This window comes from Parus major, chromosome 1, assembly GCF_001522545.3.
Source record: "Parus major isolate Abel chromosome 1, Parus_major1.1, whole genome shotgun sequence".
NCBI lineage: Eukaryota > Metazoa > Chordata > Aves > Passeriformes > Paridae > Parus > Parus major.
Genome location: NC_031768.1, coordinates 61,965,596 through 61,985,984, shown reverse-complemented (window position 1 = coordinate 61,985,984; position 20,389 = coordinate 61,965,596). Strand labels below are relative to the sequence as shown.

The 20,389-nt window shown below is 35.8% G+C and overlaps 2 long non-coding RNA genes across 17 annotated transcripts in view; one reads left to right on the top strand and one right to left on the bottom strand.

The window, feature by feature from the left end:
* Positions 1–895, bottom strand: part of LOC107200774 — a 91,389-nt gene extending 90,494 nt beyond the window's left edge. Inside the window, exon 1 of the long non-coding RNA XR_004497740.1 lies at positions 720–895. This is a non-coding gene — a long non-coding RNA (uncharacterized LOC107200774). The remainder of the gene's footprint in view (positions 1–719) is intronic.
* Positions 1–20,389, top strand: part of LOC107200815 — a 50,850-nt gene that overhangs the window by 22,577 nt on the left and 7,884 nt on the right. For 8 of the 16 annotated variants that reach the window (XR_004497765.1, XR_004497762.1, XR_004497763.1 and 5 more), the window contains exons 2-3: positions 6,833–6,923; positions 14,209–18,844. This is a non-coding gene — a long non-coding RNA (uncharacterized LOC107200815). The remainder of the gene's footprint in view (positions 1–6,832; positions 6,924–14,208; positions 18,845–20,389) is intronic. The other 8 variants (XR_004497770.1, XR_004497769.1, XR_004497767.1 and 5 more) reach the window with 4 other exon arrangements.

The following is a 20,389-nucleotide window of genomic DNA, read 5'->3' as shown; positions in this document are numbered from 1 at the left end:
GCCCCGGGGCGGCGGGGCTGGCGCTAACGAATTTGAATGAAGAGCCCTCCGCTCTTTCGGCGCCATTTTCGAGTGATGCCCGATCGCATCGCTGCTGCCGCCGCCGCGGGGGAGGCGCGGGGGCCGCCCGCCCTCCCGCCCCGCGAAACTCACCTCCCTTCCCCTCCGCTACCCCGCTTCCACCCTCGCCGTCGCGCCTCGGAGCGGGTGCCGCCGCTGCCGCCGCCGGCACAGGCGGTAAGAGCCGGAGGGAGCGGGCGCGGCTGGGGCAGAGGGAGCTGGGCGGGCGAGCGGGGGAAGAGCGTCTTTGGAAAACGGGGGCAACCTGCACCCCGCCGCCGGGAAAAGTCACCTCGGGAGCCTAGCGGGCAGGAGGCTCCGGGAGGCGGCGGCAGGTCCTGGGCGGATCTGTCACTCGCTTCCCTCAGCCCCAGCAGTCGGGAGCGGCCGTCTCCTCCGGCAGGTAACCCCGCTTGCTCGCCCGGGGCGGCACTGCGCCCGGGCGGGGATCCCGGGAGCGCCGCTTACACCCGGCCCGGGGAGAGTGGCGCGGAGGCGGGCGAGGGAGCGGGCAGGAGCCGCGGGACAGCCGGAGCTCCAGAGGGTCCTGGTGCCCCGCACTCCCGGGACATGACAAGACAGGCTTCCCCTCATCTCTCCTCCGCTCCCTACCACCCCCCCCCCCCCCCCCCCCCCCCAAAAAAAAAATAGAGGACAACCTTCGGGTTTTTTTTCTCCGTTTGTTTCCTCTCCATGTTAGCAGATTAACTTCTCCGTTTAAGCGCTTTCTCCACCTCCCACTCAATCGCTTAATTTCCCGTGTCGCGATACGGAGCCGCCTTTTGCAGGAACCCGGGTGACGATCGTGCTGCCACATGCTGTCACATTTATCATCTGTGCCCCTTTGGGTATTAACGAATGACCAAAGTGCTCTTCATCCCCTATTGCACAGAGCTATTTTTTCCCCCTCGTAGCGTTTAAACGCGAGTTTCCTTCCTGGACTGGAGGGGGGGAAACATAATCCGAGACCATTTGAATCGTGCCAGCTATTTGTAGGTGTTTTTCCTCTCCTCCCACACACCCCAAAACCGAGTAAATACCCTCCCCATAGATAGCCCAGCCTAATGCTGTGATCGGAGCTGGCCATTCACCTCCTCTTCTCCGCCTACAAAATTCTCTGTCTCTGTCACCCGGGTCGCTATTTGTCATTGGCTTAGCTATTTTTTGGTGGTTGTTTCTATGTCATTTCTCGGTGGCCAGCAGCTCTCGGTCTCTCGTAGCTGTATGAACGCGATCGTGCTTATTGTGATAGGCTCCGAGATCTCTCGCAGGCTGAGCGCTGGGCGATTCCCCCTCCGCGCGCACACACACACACACACACACACACATACACACACACATTATATGTGACACGGTGCCTTTTTCTCCACGACGCCGTTTAACCCCCTCGGGGCCGGCTCTGGCGTGGGCGCTCGCGTTTCGGAGTTGCGCACACAGGCTCACAAGGCATCTTTTTGTGGCGGGAGCGCCGGCGGGGACAGCACCGTACGGCGGAGCAGGGAGGGAGGTTGGGCGCTGCCAGGCCAGCGGGCTCCTTCCCAGCCACAATTTCTAAGCGTTACTTTTTATTCCTCTTCCTACTTCCCTCTTCACTTTCGTCCGCCCGACCTGGTTTTTTTTTGTTGTTGTTGTTTGTTTGTTTGTTTTTTTTTCTATCATTATTATTTTAATTTTTAAATTTTTTTTCGGGAGGCAGGAAGGCGTATGGATATTTTCCCCCGTGCCGTGTGAGCGGCGGGCGCCCGGGGCTGCCGTCGAGCTGGCGGGCGCGCAGGATGCGCAGCGAATGCAGCATCGGGCCCCCCGTTAAGGCGCCCGTTCAGCGGAGGCTGGACCGGCTGCTGCCCCCCCTGGTTGCCTGCGGGGACGCGGGGCTGGGAGGTTGGACCGGGTCACAGCCTTTCCCCGCTCCTCTTCCTCCCCCCGGTCCTCCCGCTGCCCCCCCGCGCATCCCTCCGCGGCGTTCAAAGCCAGAAGCGGCCGCCTTGCGCTTAGCGCCCCGGCCACCGAAAATAACGAGTTAACCGAGGGACGTAGGAGGGACGTAGAGAAGAGTTGGGGTGCAGAAGTGCTGTACAAAAGATTTCTGTGTACATGGCTGAGAGCGTGTAGTCTTAAAGTGAAATGCAAAACTTAGTGTTTCCAGCATGGCAACTGGATTGTGATTCAAGGTATTTTCTGTGTAATGCAGAAATCCAACAGCTCAAGGAGTTTTTTCTGTCTCGAATTCCTAGTTTCCCTGGATTCCTTTAATCCAGTTCGTATATTACACTTTTTCAGTTATTTTTTTCCTGGAAATAGCTGCTTAGTTTGTCTCTGAAAATCATACCTTTGTGCCCTGATAGAAAATTCTGCTTAATCCTTGAAATTGAGATACTAGTAAGATCCTGTTGAGATTTAGCACTCATTCTTTAGCTCTGCATCATTACTTTCAGAGTGTTTTCAGAAACGTTTGTAACAGTATGGGAATGTGCACAAAGCTGTTTCAACTGTAGCTGTGTATACTTTGAAATATCAGGATTTGAAGAGATTTACACTACTCCACTGTGGAAGTGCATTCACAAATACTGACTTTCACTTTCAATGAAATAACTGTCCTGACTCATAGCTAATTTACAAAAAAACCCTATAATTCAGTATTGTACAGGTGCGTGTGTGTTTTTCCCCGCTATTCGATAGTCATGTTCAGTAGCCTGCAATTTATACCTATTTTTCATTTTATTTAAAATCTGTGCTTAGCATATATTTGACTACATGAAACAACTGTTCTTTAAAGCTTTCTTATTTCTCAGCTACACTGTTCTCATATTTTACAATTACATAAAGGTGGGTGTGGCTAAAATGAAAGCAGTAAGCAATCCAATATGAATATATAGTGTATTTTAAGTAACTTTTCCTTTCTTATATTTGATGTACTCCTTATTTTGAGATATTTAGGGGGAAAAACCATGTAGCCTAAATAGACCCTTGTAGAGCTGCTTGCATTTTTTACCTCAGTTAAAATGTAAAACATTAACTGGGATTACTTGGCCCTGGAAAAGTTACATTTGGAAGAAATATCAATTGAACTTAAATATCCAAATGTATGTATTTTACCAATAAGTGAAAGCTAAAGTTCTGTGCTCAATTAAACCTTGCTCAGGTATAGCATGTAGCATAGTGTGTGTATTTTTTTTTTTAATGTTTTTTATTTTTTTTCCTTTGTTTCTTTTGAGTCTAATCCTTTATCTTAATTCTTAGGAAAAACGTCCAAATAAGCTTCATTTGGTTGGAGCTTGTTTTTTTTTTTTTCTTTTCCTCCTCTAAAGTCATACTGTAAGTTTCCAAGTGGTACCTTCTCATTTTATAAATATATACTGTGTGTGTGTGTGTATATATATATATATATGTGCTTGAAGTAACTTTTGAGAATTTTTAATTTTCAGAAATTACAGGAATTTGAAAGTGGTGACTGTCTATCTGTGTGACTTTATAATGTGTTAGGCTAGTACTTCATAGGAAGCTTATTGTAGTAACATTTTAAGGGCAGACTGCATATACGATATCAAGGTACCATGGGGTTCTTTTTCTGTTTAGTTTGTTGTTTGAGGTTTTTTTACCTTTAACTTCTGAAATTCTGGACTTATTACTATTCCATCCAAAATGCAATGTCATGGAAGGAAAAATAAATTGGAATCTTTAATACCTTAATTATTTTTATGGCTAGTAAGTCAGATTCTGCAGTGAAGTGCAAGTACTGCAACTGCATACAAACTACCTGGCTCTGTATACCCTGCCTGTGAGCACAGTGTGAAGTTGCACATCTCACCCACCCTGAGTGTCAGAAGACATCCTAACAGGTGTATCCCTGCTTTTCTGATACTCTTTAACACGTGGAAAAGCACGGGAGCTCTCTTTACAGGAAAAGTAGCCACATACCAGTTAGCGGTCCTTTTATAAGACCTTACTGGGCTTTATTTGCTCTGGGGAGCAATTAACTGCTGAATATGTAAGGAAGAACCAAGAAACTTATCATTGTATTCTATGAATATGCTGCAGGTATTCTGCTTTGTAGATGCAGTCATCCACCCACACCCAAAGGCCCAGTGCAAGTGATTTGGGTAATTCACATTCATTACAAACTGTCAAGGGTAGAGCGCATCTTGGACTAGTTTTGACTGTCTGTGAAAGAAATAGGGAATGAAATTGTAGGCTTTTGTGTAGAAACAAAAATATTTTTATTAGAAACTTTTTAAAACTAAAAATAACTTCATGTACACCAATAAGTGTTCTCCGCAGATTTTTTTTTTTACTTATTTATTAGTATAAGTTCTAAACATTTAATATCTGACATTGGAACCTGATTTCAAAAAATGGTTTTCTATTATAAGTAATATTTGGAAAATTTTGTTTTAACAGCCTGCCCAAATTGGTTTTGAAGTTAGTCCCCTGTGAGTCTTCTCACAGCCATCTATTTTTTTTAATAGAAATAGTAATGTATTTTAAAGATAAAAAAAAAAGTTGATATGCCCCTCAAATAGAAAGTGGACATCAGACAGAATAGAGAGGTATACCCACAGATTTCCAGTCACCTCTTTTAGTAAGCGAAAATGTTGCTTTGGAAATTTTTTTTTTTTTTTTGGTGCATTATTGGCAAGAGTTATGTTGAATTTTTAGGTTACTGGTGTATTAATATAAAAGCTGGATTTCAAAAGGAATATCTTTATTGGAAAATGTCTTCATTGTGGATACTGGACAATTTCAGAAATATTCAGAGTAGGCTAGGTATAAAAATTTCTGCCCATAAGGATATGAGGCAGTGTCTGTATTGATTTTTAATTTTTTTAACCCTTTCCTGTAAGTTTTTAAAACACTTATTCTAATAATGAAACTTTGGGATACAGTTTATATTACCACAATTTAGGAACAGTTCTGATCTTAACTTTGAATGCTGTGTGAGAACTTCAGAAGATTTGTATGAGTGTTAGAGGAAGGAGCACGACTTGAGCTCTAGTCCAGCTAACACTTAAAGTTGGTCAATTTTCTATTGTAAGATTTGCATGTAATAATATTTTTAGTGTATCATTAAAAACAAACAAAAAATGTTCTTTTTACAGAGAATACTAAATTTTTCAACTTAATCTAATTCTTAACACTTTTCCATAGCTCAATAATGAATAGTTGCTGGTGTATAAGGATGACATCACACACACATATTTATAACCATATGCACACAACAGTAGCAAATGTAAATAATGTACATTTAGCTTTTATTTTGTTAAAGGTTTCCCAAGATGCCTTCTAAAACTGAAGGAGATATTGTTATATTGCTCAAAACTGAAAGATAGGAGTGACTTTTGGTGATCGTTATTAATGTCTAAAGGAAACCACTGTTAGAAATAGGACCCCCCCCCGCCCCGTGACTATTTAGTTTGTTTTCAGACACTGCAGTGAGTCTATCTGCAGTAAATAGATTATTAATAAACTTTTCAACATTGAATCTGGTTGCAACTAATTATTTTATTTATCATGAACTGAAATTCACTTGAAGATTTGGTCTGAGAAAACAAGATAATTACACATCGTATAGGGCTTAGGCATGTATTTTCATTTTAAATAGCTTTATGTAAGTCCAGTTTAAATATAATCTTCAAGTATGTTAAATCTCAATATAAGAACAGAGGGAAATCACAACTTTCCTGGATTTGGTTTAAGAACAAAAACTTTTTTTAAAAAAGGTGAAATAGATGATGTGTGTGTGGAATACATGAAAATACAAACTCTTTTTTTTTTTTTTTTTTTGTTAAAGCAGGGTGCTTATAATAAAGTCCATAGCTGTGAGGGAGTAGTAGTATTTTCTGGAATACTCTTAAAGAATAAAGAAAAAATTTATGGAAGTATTTGTAAGCAGGTGACCTGATCTAGGCATCAGCTACTCATTTATAAACCATAGGATGTGTCTTGTTACGGTGTCTACAATGAAAAAGTTCAAATAAAGTCAAAACAGATTTAAGATTTTGGCTGCTTGAATGCAATATTTCCTCCAGTAGCTATTTGGCTATAGTTGCTGCATCTGCCAAAGTTATACTTTGTTCTTACCTGATCTGGGCAGCTATTTTTTTTTTTTAATTTTTTTTTTTTCTTAAGTATTAAAATTTTATTTCATCTCTCAGAATGTATTATGTAACTGTAATTTTTTCCATTAATATAATTAAAGATAATATTTGTAGGCTGAGTTTTAATAAAGGTAAAAATGGTACTGCCTTGAAGAGAAAAAAAAAAATTCAAACTCCTTAAAGTGCAACACTAGAATTTAAATACTTAACAGCATATTTTAGGAAATAAGACAGTAGTAATCACATATCCATTAAGTAGTTTACTTACTAAAAAAACTTACCTGGTTGCTTGTTTGAGGGTGGAGGGAGGGATTAGTAGTGGGTAGGAAGGGAGAACAACACCTCTTATTCCTATTTCTTTTTTCTTTTTATTTTTTTTATTTTTTTCCCCTCCTCCTTCTTCCTCTTACTTTCATCTTAAAATGCTGCGGGAAGAATGAAAGCAGAAACATGCTAATCTGATTTGTTTCAGGAGGCTTCTGATAATAAAGAGGCATATCACAGGTGTTCCTAATCAAGTCAGTTTGGTTTTAAAAAAAAAGTATTTTTAAAATTAGGATTTCCTGTAACATAGACAATGCGAGGGTCAAGCTGATGACCTACATCTATGTTTGGGGATCAACCATGAAACTGTGGGTGTTGGAAATATGTTATAATACATGACATTTTTATTGCAGGTTTTGACCTTTCAATAGAGAGCTGATTTTGGAGAATGGCTTACTCCTGTGATTGAAAAACTCTCTGGAAGGTTGATGGAGCATGAGCATGGTATATATTATATTAACATTTCTCTTATTACATATGTTCTTTATTTTAAAAAATGTACACAGTAGTAGAACTTATTCAGATTATTCAAAATAGGCCAGTTCTGATGGGATTGTTCACGAGTTTATTATATGTTAAAATAATTCTTCTTTACACTCCTCCTGTAAAATTATAAAACACTAAATAAAAGTATAAACATAGGCTGTGCTCAGAAGGAAATGAAGTGGCCAAAAATATGTATAAAAAGCTGAGTTTGCAACAGTCTTGATCCATTTGAGCTATAGAAATTCTCCATATAGTATTGTTCTCATATTCCTTTCTTGGGAATTACTCCAACTGAAATGTTGCTAATCCAAAAACAAAGTATGGATGATATAAAAAAATTATTTTTCAATAACTATTTTTTTTTTTGTTGGGAGGGTGTGTTAAAGAATAGAATAGAGAGTTAGCTGAGTGTATTTCCACATAGTGTGTTAAATTTGGTTTTAAAGGCATTAATAAACTAGCTATCTGACAAGAAAAGAGGCAGAAAGCAGGAAAAAATCAGGTCTTCAGAGCCTGCCATCTGTACCAGAATAGTCAGAAATTTTATTTTTTTATATTATTAGTTGGCAAACAGATATTATATAGTAAAACACTGAACAATTAAGAGGAATTAATATGGACTGTGCTACACTCATATTGCAAGTCCTGCTTTGCACTGAAAGTACTCATTTGGCTGAAACTGAGAAATCCATTCAGAGTAATCATAACCTATCTACTCATATACGAATAGTCTTAACTAACCATTTACACAGACAATTGAAATTAAAATAGTAACTGGTCTTGGATTGAGTGAATTTGTTTAAATACTAAATGGAGTAGTAAAATCTGTAAGGCTTTATCTTCAGCAGAATATATTACAGTACAACAAATTTTATGAACATGTTATGACTTTAGCAATTCCAACTTTCAGCTGGAATTCAGTTTTTATCCTTAATCAAATCTGTCTGTCTTCAAGAGCACTATTTTTTGTAGGAAGTAATTGTACCATAAAATCAGAGAAGTTTTAAAAACCCAGAATTTCAGTTTATCCCTGTAACTCCAAATTTCTACCAAGCAAATCCAGTGAGGTGTAAATTTCATATTTCCTCACTGTTGTAACTAATGGCTGGTAGAACTGAAGAATTACTGGGATTTACCAGTAATACACCTCCTGTTACAGAAATATTTGAGGCATATGGGTTCTGAATATAATTTTCTCTAGAAGGCCTTAACTACCCTAAAATCATAGTATTGTATGAAAAATATCAGTCGAGTAAGAAAACTTTGAATACAGAAAGTGTAGGAAGTAAACCTTAACTTTGTATAAGCTTTGAAGTTTGTGAGTAGATAATTCTTACAGTTTTAATCCTTTCTTTATGTGATTAAACACACAGTGAAAGTACTTCTATTAATGCTGTGACCGTATTTGGGTGACATGTTTAATATGCTCCCAAATAAATAAATATTTCGGTCTGTTCAGAAACTGCTTTGGAGGTACTGCATTGTTGTTGTTTCTTGTTTGTTTTTTTTTTTTTTGCTTTTTGCTTTTTTTTTTTCTTTCCCTTTCTTTTTTTTTTGCTATTTTTTCTACTAGCTTTCTTAGGAAAATAAGGATTTTAGAATTTCACTGAACAGTTAGAGTTTGTACTTTTTTTTTTTTCCTGTACAAAAGCAGTTACATTCTTGTTAATGAAAATCAGGATTATATTGCAAGGCAAAGGTATCTAAGGCTCCCTTGTGAGATATTTAAAAGGTGAAAGTTTGATGGAGTGTTCCTTGGTCTGACACAGGTTCAGAGCATTTCTCATAGATTCTCATTCAACAAAAAAGGTGGTTTCTGGTTCACAACTGTGAATCAAAGGGATTTTACATTTAGGTCCTAATCCTACAAACTTTAATATACACAAGTAGTTCTAATGACTCACGACCATGAATAAGGATTTGCAGAATGGTATTCTCATTAGATGTACACTTTCTTTCCTTTTACAAATTTAGTATGTATTAAAGTATTTAGAACTTTAAGACAAGTCTAAATGTTTTTTTAGAAAGTGCAAAGAGTTTTGCAGTAATATAATAATTGAGTCTTACCCATTTACAAGCTCTAGTATCTTTTAAGAGTGCTGCAGTTGTCTTTTATGATTAGAGTCCACGTAAGGTGTTGATTTGCTCTAGAACATTTTTGTGCTGAATTTTGTTCTATATGAATTTTTCTTTTCTAGAGCTGTTTTATACTTGGTAGTTAATATGAATTTTTCTTGACCCAAAGAATAGGTGAAACTTGCAAGAAGGCTAGTGGGGTACATTTGTTTTATTTTCCTACTCTTAGCCTCTCCTGTTGTAGTTCTTATTTAGCAGAAGAACCATTGATTTTGTTGGAAGTTCAGCCTGAATTAAGGGCCTGCAGTACTTGCCCCTTAAAAATTGCTGGTGTGGCTATTGCAAACTGTGTGCTTGACTTTGTGAACTGTTTTGCAATATCTAATTGCAATGAGGTTCAAAAGATAAAAACGTGCAGACTTTTTTTCTGAAGTGCTTCAGATGTGGAACTTTTCATGGCCATTTCTACTGTTCCTACTGCAGGTATAACACTTGAGGCTCCACAAGTCTTGTTAACTAAATCATAATTTGAAAGCTGACAATTCATGCGTATTGCTCATCTAAAAGGAACTGTTGCTGATTACTTTTAATGTTTGATTATGATTTCTTTAAGGACTTCTCTTGCTTTACAAAGGCAACTGAAATAATTTTCCTGAAAGAGATCTGTAGCTCTAAATGCAGCCCATTCCTAGTTACTACAATGCATGTAAAATCAACCATTGTTTGATATCTTAGGTATGGCTATTTTAAGTTTTAACTCTGAAACAACTGAATTTTCTGGATTTTGTTAGTTTAAACTAAATCCAGCCCTACATTATTTTAAAGTGGAGTCTTGAATACTATTGGATTTAAATAGACATTAATTTTTATTATTACTTGAGATATTCAATGAAACATGTATATTGGAAGGATTTAAGACTGGCATACTTGCACATCATTTTTCCTAGTCTGTTGATAAAATGGTCTTACTAGGCAATAGGAAAAGAAAAGCAAATGGCATGCAAATTTTTTAGGAAAAATAATTAAAATATGCTAACTGGGATATTTAAGTGCTTATTCTTCTCAATCAAATACAAATATATATAAATAGGGTATTGCCCCATTTATGACTCTTATTTTGTTTTAATTTCAACAGAAGTCTAAGGAAGAATTTATGTAGACCCATACATCAAAGGTTTCAGTGGGAGAATGAGAAATATAACCAAAATTGTTCAGTGTTCATAGAGTGTATTGATGGCTTGTTAATATACCTTGGTTTAGACTGCTGTTTGCACACTAAAAACAGGGCATGTATGAAGATGCAATTGCTAACAGAGTAGTGTGTTTGAATAAAACATTGTTTTTATCTTTGTTAATTTTGAATTTCTTTCAATCACATGGAGATTCATGCTAATTATTTCTTCTGAATTTGTTTGGGGCAGGACTTTATTTTTTTCAGAAAAGGGTTTTTTGTTATTCTGAATTTTTGGACAAGTAGTATAAGAGAATTAGTTATTTTTATTGAAATACATTATCAATATAATCTAGTCAATGCAAGATATAAGCAATATCTGTTTTTAATTTGTGAGGTACTTAAAAAATCTTAGTTATGTGCAAATACCTCTGAAGTATTTACACCTTTTCTTTAACCCACTAAATTTTAAGAGCTTATTTTTTTACTTCCTGTAAATGTCCTATGTTTTTTTTTTTTTTGTTTTGTGGATGATTTGGTTTGTTTTGATTTGTTGGTGGGTTTTTTTTAAGCCTTTGGTCAAAGATTTTTATGATTTTATGCTTCCACTTGCAATAGTTGACATGAAGAACAAATTAATTTTTTTTTAATTTTTTTTTTTTAGTTGCCCTTTCTCCCCACAGATGGAAATGGATTTTAGTATTCATATGGAAGTTAACTTAGACATTTAGAAAGTATTTTAATTATGAATATGATTATGATCTCCCCAAAATTAATTTCCTACTTCAAAATAGATATACCATTATATAAGTCACTTCTAGATTTAACAGGACTTCCAGTGAATCTCATAAATGAAAACATTTTCTTAATAATTTCTGTATTCTTTTGGAACAAAATTTTCTCTTGGTAGAATGGGTAGATACTGTGGTCTTAAAAATGTTATCACTTTATTCTGAAAACACCTTGCTTTCTCTTGTTGCAAGTTAGTCCATATTTTAGTCAAGCTCAAAAATTAGACCAAGATGTTCCACCTGTTGTGAAACATCGCAATGTCTCTTATAAGAAAGTCCTTCTCTAAATGAAAATACATTGAAAAATTTATTGTGGAACAGAGTTCCCTTTTGATACTGTAACACTTACTGTCAGCATTTTCCACTGGCAAAAAGAACTCCTGATCAAAAAGAATGATTATGTACTGGTTACCCTGTCCCTATGCTCCCTAAAACCAAAGATTTTTTCCAGGTTCTCAGGAGAAGGGAAAATGCTGCTTTTAATGCCAAGCACAGGAGTTACAAAAGCAGCACTCAAATCTTTACTTTTCTTCATCTGTGTTAACACCTAATTCTAAAATTTTTTTTTCAGCTCTCAGTCAGAGTAATGGATTGTAGCTCTGTATGACCAGAGTATTTTTTTAAACAAAGGGTCATACGCTCACCTTTAATTCTGTGTATGTGGAAATCCATAGCTGTATGACATGCAAGTGTTACTAATATGTTCTCCACACTTCTTTAAGTCCCAGATTCATTACCTCTCTAAACAATTTGAGAGCAAGTAAAACATGGTTTGAAATAAAATCAGAGGAAAATGCTTGACTTCTCTTCCTAGTATTACCAGCTTTAAAATCTGGATCTTCATGGTGCCTGCTTTGCATCTGGGTTTAGGGTGTAACAAGGAGACTCTTGAATTAGCAGTGAGAGAATAATTTCTTCCAGGGTATTGGTACTGCTAAACTGTGCTCTGTTGACACCAGCAACTCCTCTGGTTTTTTTGAAGTTTTGATCCCACCATAATGACAGTGAATTTGGCTATTGACAGTGAATATTGAATATTTGCTTCAGAAATTGATATTTTTGTGCAACTGCATAAGAAATTCACTGAAATGTAAAATACAATGTTAATAAGTTCTCTCATAAACTTGTTATCCTTGATTTATTTATTTTTTTTTTTAATTTTTTTTTGCATTTAGATGTATAGACTTTATATATTTTTTGTGTGTAATACTTAAATTGTCAGCCTCCCAGCCTTCTGACCTGAAAAAAAATTTGAAACAGTGTTCAAATTTTTTTGTTTAATTTTTTTAGCTTAATATAACTTCAGCTGCTGACCCACTTTCTGTTATTAAAAACCTGAATAGGATTTGTCATTGAGGTAGGAATTAATGAAGGCTAACACTAGAGGGCAATTCAAAGCAGCAGCCTACCCCAGAACAGTTATGGGTGCCTGTGGCCCTGAGATGAAAAAGAGGGAGCCAATGGAGACTTTCCCAGGGTCTCCCCCAGGCAAAAGCTGCTCTTTGTGATTACCCTCCTAAATGGTTTATTTAACTCACTTTTCATGTCTTGGAGTGCTCCACTGACTGAGGAAGAAGTTAAGCCAGTTCTTATGCTTTACTGAATTACAAGTTAAGAAACATCCTCCACAGTGTCTTCTTACCTCGTTCACTCTTGCCATTGTCAAAAAGGCATTACTTTCTCAGTGGTGGGTTTTGTTTGGTATTTATTTGCTGTCATGTGCTAGATCAAACTCTTGGAAAGATAACTGGGTTTTGGGGGGTAAGGTAACATTGCAGAAAAGCTTAAATGTCTTTTGTTAAGTACCAAGGAAAATAGAATATATGGTAAAATATTTTCTTAAAAAATACTGCATAGTTAGTCAAATTAAGACAACAGTATGAATAATTAATTTCATATTAGAAAAAAATACACACACAAAAACCAAGCCACACAATAACCAGGATAATGCATCAGATAGGTACTTTGTGCCTGTAATTTTATCAAGTAAAATATATTATATAGAATGGAAAAAAAATAGTTTAAGATGAGCAATAAAATGCTGTATTTAATATTTAACCGAGTAGAAGAGGTCATCTGTGTATATTGTACACAATTTAAACAATTTATATAACAGTGCATTACATAATAAATTACAGTTTTCACTGTAATGTTCATTATAGATTTACAGAACATCTTAAATACTTGTAAATAATAACCTGTAATGCAAATGATGGTGTCGTGGTTCTTGAAAAGCACTCTAGTACTCTTATTTTAGCAATGCAAATTTTCTCATTATATTGAAATGTATGCACCCAGCCGTGTAAATGCTTGTGGCACAGTACAAATTTGAAAACAAAAGGCATTTTATATGAGTGTGTGTGTGAGTTTATACCCATCTTTCTATCTAACTTTATGTGCATATATATAATATATATTTTGTGTGCTTGTATATGAATAAGCTGATCTATGGTTAAAATGGCAAGTTTGTTTCAACACTCTGGATCAGGTTGTCTAGTTGTATTTTCTTTGCATTCTTTTACACAACTTAGTATTAATGTCTAAAATTTGCTTTAGCTGCTTTCAAGTGGTTTTTTTATAAAGAATATTTACTTGTAGTCACTCTGGCAGTGCCACAGATGAATATGAATACTGCAGTGCATTGTTACAGTAAGCATTTACACCTGTTTTCTACAGGTCTGATCAGCAACTCTAGTGCAATTTGAAAATATGTAATCTGCTGACAATGATGTCAACCTGTGCTGGTGCCTTTGAGAGATGCTGTGTCATAACACAGTATATATAGTCCAAATGGCCTTGATCAGTCTATTCAAGAAGGAAGCAGTTTTCTTGGTTCTTAATTTGCAAAATGCACAGCAGGGAAAAAAGGAGCATGTGAAATTTAACCTACAGAAATTGTTAGGTTCTTTGGGGTTTAGGGGAGATTTTTGGTGTTAATTGGGGCAGTGGGTTTGAGGAATTAGTTGTCAGCCATGTACAGTGATACAGAGGTCTTAATCACACACACATGAACTCTTGGTTTTGGAATGTATTTCTACAAAATCTGATTCTAGGTGATTAAACCAAGCGTGCATGTAAGCTTTTAGGAACTGAACCCTTAGTCTTTGGCAGGTAAGACACTACCATTTTAAAATAAGTGCTTTCATGCCAATATGACTCTTTTTTTTTTTTTTTTTTTTTTTTTTTTTTTTTTTCCTTTTTCCAGCTTGATTTTTGGCCCTAAATCAAAGAGATAAGTTCTGTCATTAACATTAAAGCTGTCTTCAGAATTTTGTTTATTTGAACAAAGCAAGAACAAATGTGTAAGTACCAGCAAAGTGCAGACCAGTATTGCAATATTGGTCTGTTCTGTCTTTAAGCAGGTGGTTTCATGTGGCAGGCTGGAAGAGAGACTCTTTTTCTTCCCAGCTTTTGACAAAAAGATGACGCATATGACTCAGAATTAGAAGGGGAAATCTGCCAGTTTGCATCAGTTCCTTAACTTGTGGGCTGCTATTCACCACAAGAAGAATCAGTATACTCGCACCAGTGCTTCTTGAGAGATGAGGAGTAATCGTTTCCTTCAAAATGTGTAGGATGATTGGAGTAGGCCTTTCATATGTTACACTAGGCTTTTCCTATATCAAGGTATTTTTCAATTATATTTAAAGAATATATATTTATAGGAAAAAATTAAAAGAATATATTTTTAGACAGAAATAAATTCATATTGTTTTATTAAATGCCACATTTAATAATTTATATAGGAACCAGTTATTATAGCTTAATGTAGATCCAAAGCAAAGCCATTTGTTTTGTGAAACCTCTGTTTTGTTGGCACTGAAACTCAGCTGTTATAGATCTCCAGAATCGAAAGGTAAGGGGTTTTTTTTTATATTTTTTTTACCTAATTCTACATATCTGAATCTCCAGTTTCAGCTTTTAAGTACATTAGTAGGACTGAAAAAAAAAAAAAAATTAAAACAGTAACTTCGAAGACAGAAGCCATCTATTTTGAAGGGGAAGATAATTACTTCAAGTATGGAAGATCTGTATTTTCAAAATGTCTTGCCTCAGACTTATAAAAGATAATGCAGAGAATTCTGATTGTTTCATATAGGTTTGGATTACAGTGGAGAGACACTTCTTGCAATACTGATGTTGCTCAAAGAGCATACTGCATTTTTATAACTTTTGTCTTATAACTTATTTTAAAAAATTCAGATGCTAGTTTTCAGAGATTTAACATCTTTTATATTTGTGGGTATTTATTAGTCTGAGAATAAAATTTTGGGTTTTTTTTAACTACTTGTGTTACTTTAAGTATTGGATTATAAATCTTTTTTCTTAATATATTAACATCTAGTTAATTCAGTATGGTTTTACTTTATAGTTAATGAAGTATTGAAAATCTAACTTAATATAAAGCCATAAGAAGCACACAGCATCCTTTTTTTTTTTCTTTTCTTTTCTGTTGGATAAAGTTCCTTTTGTTTGTCAAAACTGTTGTTACTGTTTTTGTAAAGCATGTTCTAAGTGAAGTTTGTTTTCTAGCTGGAAAAATGAAATTCACTGCTTATCGATCTGCGTCAGCCTTAGAAAGCACCATTTTATTTTGTTTTAGCTCAGTTCTGTGAGTAGTGGGTATCATTGATGGAAAGTGGGGAACCAAACAAGAAATGTTTTTGAAAGGGAGTGCACAGATCTGTGTGTTAGATTATATCTATTAGAATTAGTAGTATTCTAGTAATATTTCACAGAGAGGTGGGGGAAAGATTACTGCTCCAGCTACCCACTGAATAAACAATAAGGTAATACAGACCAGGAATCTGCACCCCAAAGGTACTGTGGACATCTGAAACTTCTGCTGAAGTGACTAAATAATGAAGTTGCAGAAATATTGCTTACAGCTAGAAAAGTAGCAGTTACTAGGAGTTGTTCTTCTGCTATTAACTAGTGGATTCCCTTAAGCTGATTTGATGTCTTCAAACAGGTCAGTCTCACCTTTCATAAGTCATGCTGTTGTCTGGCATTTTATAGAAGTCATGTAGTGATGATGTTAAGAAAAAGACAAATTTACTGCCTGAGCCAGAAGGCAGGCTTACAAAAAGCAACTTCTTTCAGGACACGAAAAGCTCTTTGTTCTGTGGCCTTGGTCTTTTTGTGCTTTGACCCTTATTTTATAGCATTGTCACTCTGACCTTAAATCTTTGAAAGCAGACAAGCAGCAAATTTAGCCCTTTACAAGTGGGGTTTCGTTCTGAGCTATGAGCCTGGTTTTTATCTTTAGGCATTATAGTCCCATACAATACTGAGATGTAACAAAATCTCAATTTAGGATTTGTGGTTTGGCATAGTGTAAATAGTTATTATTTATATATAAGGCAATTAAAAAAAAATGTTGCTCTGTTACTGGCCTATGATTTGTAATTATTTACCAATTAGAGATAAGACAGCAACTAGGAAGGCAGTCTGGCTAATACTGACCAACATGTTTTTCACTTTCCTAGAAGTACTTTGGAAATTGATCCTGTGCTCAGACCCACCAGGATTTCTGCAAAAGTGACTTGAATATTCTGTTGAGGACAAGAAATGCTTTGCTGTACATTGTAGAGTTAGGATTTAAATAGAAATATTTGCATGGTCTTCTTTCATAAAAGACTGTGCCAGCTTAGGGAGGACAAAATTTTACACGAGGCCTGTGACTGTTACATGAGCAAGTCTTCTGAGACCTTCATAAAACTAATTTTTTTTTTTTTTTGTATGAAAGCAGAAATTAGTGAATATAATAGAGAACCAATAGTTTATATATTTTAAAGGTTTTTTAAAAAAATTTAATATGTTTGAAAGGAGAATCTGTTACCCTGTCTTAATAACTTTACATTATATAGCTGGTTTGCATTGTAGAGTTACTGTTGTTTGGAGAGAGATTGTCACATTTTCTTTTATCACTAATGATTCTATATACTTCAGGTTTTGGGAAGCTTTAGCTGTAATAATAGGATAAACTCTTCTGAATGTAGTAGTGTAATAATCTAAGTCTGCGTTTATTGGAGAACTTGAAAATATTTATCTTTTTAATTTTTTTTAATCTGAAAATGTGTTAGAAATTTTTTTTAATACTCATACAGAAACTGAGGATTATATTTTAGACAGATCTGGCTTTCTTTCTGATGGATCCACTATATTTTGTTTTAATAATTTTTGTGATAAAATTAGGGAGAAAAGAACATTTTAATTACTACTACAATGAAATATAAAACTTACTTTGTAGAACTTAGAAAATAGCTTCATTTTTCTTAATTTTGTATGTGTCCTTTCAAGCAGAAAGAATGCTGGTACAGATTGAAAGTGTTCACACAGTTTTTCTTCCTGTGTGCTTGCCAAAGGTGCAGAGAAGACAGATTTTTAGAAGTTGTGTGCAGGCTATACCAGTGCAAAGCTGGAAAGCTTTTCTGAAGTGCAACTTTTACAAACTCTGCTAGAACTTGGAGCTTGTTACACTTTACAAGTTCCCTGTAAAGTGTTTCATATAGCAATCTAGTTAATGCATCAACTTCTGACAAAACATTTCTTAGAAGCTGGGAAAAGAGGTGGGGAGGGGTTAGTCTTATTCAGTTTTATTTTTAAGCTACGGTTGATTCTAAAATACACTGATAATATACCTAAAAAATCCCTATGCATTGATAAATTTTTTGTGTGTGGTATCAGCTTCCCATAGTTATGCTTTTTTTAGCTAGCAAGCTATAAAAATTGATATACTGTACTTGTTTAAGTCAGAACTAACTACCTTTCTTGCCTTTCACAGAAATCCACTGCATTCTATTTGCTATTCATGACTCCAATAGAAGCATCAGTATTGCAGAACTAAGTAACAGTCTTCACTTTGGTTTGTCTTCCTGTGGCAATCAGCGGGGGGGGTGTTCCTCATACAAATTAATACACGAGTCAAGTTAGTATAAGCAGTAGTGTGAGTCTTAGATTAAGTAAAAAGGATGTAAAATAGAATTTTATGCTGAGAGCCCTTAACTGCACTTCTAAATTTCCAGGTATTTTTGTTCTTCTGAATTTCTCAATGGTTTTACTTCCTGGTTTTTATTTTTAGCTGGCTTTGTTATTTCATGTTTATCTTATGCAGTAGTTCTCCAGCTAGTCTAAATCTGTTTGTTCATGATCCTTGGAGAGATGGCTGGACACATGATATAGATTCTCCAAATTTAGTAGCAGTAAATTTCAGTAAACAGCAGTCATCTGCTTTACTTTAGTTATTAATACTTCACATTGCAAAAAATGAAGTTCTCCCAGTCTTTTGCCATGGTTATATGGGGTGTATTGCTGACACAATCAGGAAATAGTCAACGTGCAATTTTTTTTAATGTCAAAGTGTGCTACCAAAACTCTAAATTAGTGCTAGTTACCTCTGTTCAAATATTCATCTTTTTGTTCAGATAATTATTTAAATCATTATTTGTGTGGGGTTTTAGGTGGATTTGTTTTGTTTGCTTGTTTGGGTTTTTGGGGGTTTTTTTTGTTTGTTTTTTTTTTTTTACTCAATTTTATAATAGTCTTAAAAATATTCAGCTGCTTGCTTGAGGGTATGGAAGGACCTATTACACATGGGGAGTGTGTATAAGCTTGATCCTGGATTACTGCACCTCTTTGAGGTGAAGTGAGGCAAATTCATTGTTGTGTTAGAGTTACTTAATTTTAGAAAAAAAACAAACTCATGCAATGAAATTGCTAGTTTGGAGAAATATTTTATTATTATTATTATTTATTTAATTTTATTTTTCCTTTTTAGAACTGCATTCTTAAAAAGTAATTAAAAATCTGACTGTTACTTCAGGAGAAGAGCAATCAAGGTATATAGTTCATTCTCTTAATTCTTTTTCCTCTGACCAGAAAGTAACCTCAATTAAGTTGAGTGAATTAACTGAGTGTTGTAGGTTATGCCTGAAGCAAATAATAATAGAATAATAGCCAAAAGTACACTGCTACCCTTAAAGTTAATGTTCTGAAATATTTCAGTGGAATCTCCACTACTTTTAATAAATGCATGCATATCACTTTAAAGGCTGCTGACACCACAAATTAGATGGAAACTTGGTTCCTTAACAAAGAAACAAGAAGGCAGTAGTAAAATAATACACTTCTAAATCTTAGATTCAATAATGAACAAGAGTTATAAATTCTAGCATGTTTGCAGTATAAATATGCAGTGTTGAGTAAGCATATGACAAAAATAAAATGAAACTATTGTTTTAACTCGGAGGGAAGGGTATAAAAAGCGTATGAGAAAGATACAGGCTACATACACTTTTAGATCTTGGAATCTTAGAGAATGGAAGTGTTCAGATTTCTTGGTAGTGAACAGTGAGATTATCTTTAATTCTGTCTTTTTCTCAGATTAATTCAATAAAACCCTAAAAGTATTTTCCAGTGTTGAACTGCCATTGTGTTTATTCATATTTAGTGGTGTGTTTGTGGCACTGAACTGTGAGAGGAGATCTTGGCAAATTCACCAGCAGTTGTCCCAAAAGCTAGGCTGCAAAATTTCCTGTCTAACATAGAAGTAACTTACTTCCATTAATGGAGTGCACAGAGCAGGACACACTTGTCAAAGATGCTGCACTTCATGCTGTGCCATCTCAGTGCAAACCCTGTGTCATTTCTGGTTAAACTAAGATAATCTGGGAAAACTTGAGATGTGGACATGTAATTGCTGAAGTCAGGGCTGTGGAGGAGAGTTGCACTGGTGGACAGATGTAATGCTTTTAGACTATGGAACACTTAAGTCTTTCAGGTTCACATCCAGTTTTCTAATTTTAATCTGAAATAAGGTTGGGAAAGGGTCACAATAAACAGTGAAGCAATAGCCTTGCTTTCATATTGGATCTTTGTTTTGAATTCATGAGTAAGGAACAAAAGCAATGGAATATGGTTGTGAGCAATGGCGTAGAACACTATTGATGGAGGAAGAGGTTTTGGCCAAGAAGTATCAAGAGAGTGCTTTTTTTTTTTTTTTGTGTGTGTATGTGACCAAAAGGCACAAGGTAAATGTTTAATTTTACATCATGTTCCTTGTATTAGAGACAATATACAGTGTTTAATACAAAGGCCGTGGTGTGTTTTACTCTGTCACTGACCTGTCAGTCAGATTGCAGGCCTAGTGGTACCTCCTGGGTATAGTATGTTACACAAAGGTTTTAGGAGTTTATTAGTAGTTGTAGTAGCATTTAAAGAGCTTATTAGTACGTATAGTAGCCAGAAATTGACTTGTAGCTGGTTTTCATAGGGTCAGAAAAGACTGAGTTTGGCTTGGTGTTGTCATAAACTCTTAACTATAAACAATAAAAACTGAAAATGATATTTTATATTGGGCTAGGTCTTTGATAAATCAACTAGGA